Source organism: Aplysia californica, unplaced genomic scaffold (assembly GCF_000002075.1).
Source record: "Aplysia californica isolate F4 #8 unplaced genomic scaffold, AplCal3.0 scaffold01158, whole genome shotgun sequence".
Classification (NCBI taxonomy): domain Eukaryota; kingdom Metazoa; phylum Mollusca; class Gastropoda; order Aplysiida; family Aplysiidae; genus Aplysia; species Aplysia californica.
Window position 1 is genome coordinate 17,013 of NW_004798428.1, and position 1,710 is coordinate 18,722.

The following is a 1,710-nucleotide window of genomic DNA, read 5'->3' on the forward strand; positions in this document are numbered from 1 at the left end:
AAGTAAAGAAAAATATAGAACCAATCTTTGAAGGAACAAAACCACACTGCAGGAGGGAGGTGCCACAGTTGAGCAATGGGGAGCACAGAACAACAGCTGCGGTGATTCTGTGTGTGGTGGGAGGAGACAAAGGCTCCATTTACACATATAGTTCATTGATCGACAAACTAGGATATATCGTAAGAATGGCGGGCATCAAGTCAACTTATCGGTAAAACTGAGTGTGGAAACGAGCAATCCTCTCGATATTGAAGGCCTCTCAGGAGTCAGTCCACCAACCACCAGATATCTCATCTGGTGACCCAGATATTTTCCGGCCAGCGAACTGAAGGCACGACGACGAGGGAGCGGCTTCTTTGATGTTGTCCCAGGCGGAGTTGAAAATGCATTCCAAAATTTTCCAAAATATTGGTCAAATTTAAAAAAAAAGGATTTTAGTGATCAGCGACCCAAAATTAGTCAAAATCAGACGGGGAACACAATTTAATGCCAGATCACCAAGTTAATTTTTTGGGGTGTGTTTTGTCAAGGACTGACACTTTAAAGATAAAAAAACAAACAACTGTAAATCTAAATTATGGAACTTCTCTCGTCAACAAACTGTCAGTTTAACGATGACCCAGATCTAGCGTCCGTCGGTTAAACTGTCAGTTTGTCGATGAATGAACCTGAACTGTACATGTAAAGGGACCCTAAAGGTGATGTAGGTCTTGTCTCCTGAGAGGAGCCGGTCGACGAACGGCCAACTTCCTAACCCAGTAAAGACTTTTAAAAAATTACAAAACACAAAAATACAAACAGATTTTTATATATATAAATCAAGATTTATTCTCCGATGAAAAAAGATTTCTTTTGTTCCATAAATATGTTTCTAACATACATACAATCACCGCTCCAAAGCCACATCTGTTCTTTTCCTACACACAAACCTGGCTATGGTAATACCATAAATACAATCATGCTAGAAAGGTGATACAAGAACGTTAAAATACGCAACACTTTAAGAAAATGAATCCAGGTAAATGGTAACGATAAAAGTGAAAGGAACGAAAAGAAAAAACAAACCCAACATGTACCAAATGGAATTGTATGTTCTAAGGTTCAAACAAGCTTCAAAACAGCAATCTCACCACACAGTCCAGACCACCACCATCAAACATCCCGTCTCTGAAAGTAGGATCAAAAGGATCAAGCCAGGCAGGTTGGGCTGGGAGCCTTGAAAATTCTTAAACTTAAAGTGGCGTAAATTCCAGAACGAACTCTACTGGAGATTTTCACACACCGGCCTCGGCAGCCGCCACGACCATGGCGCCCGATCCCTCCCTGTGTTGTTGTAAGCCCCAGTGACCAGCCCCCCGACATATCAACCACAGACTGGCAGTGAAAGGTTCAGACATATCAACCAGTGTCTGGTAGATCTACTGAAAGGTTCAGACATATCAACCACAGACTGGCAGTGAAAGGTTCAGACATATCAACCACAGACTGGCAGTGAAAGGTTCAGAGTTACTTCCCACCACGTGACGACCACCCACGCATCACAGCGCTGCTCTTCACTATCCCGCACACCCGATCATTCACCAAGACTGTGTGTGCTTCTCCAACCACCCACAAACCATTCACCCACATCAGAGCATGTACTAGCGAGCCACACATCAGCCCACCCATCGAGGACTCACCCATCAACCAATAACCCACACATCAGAGCAC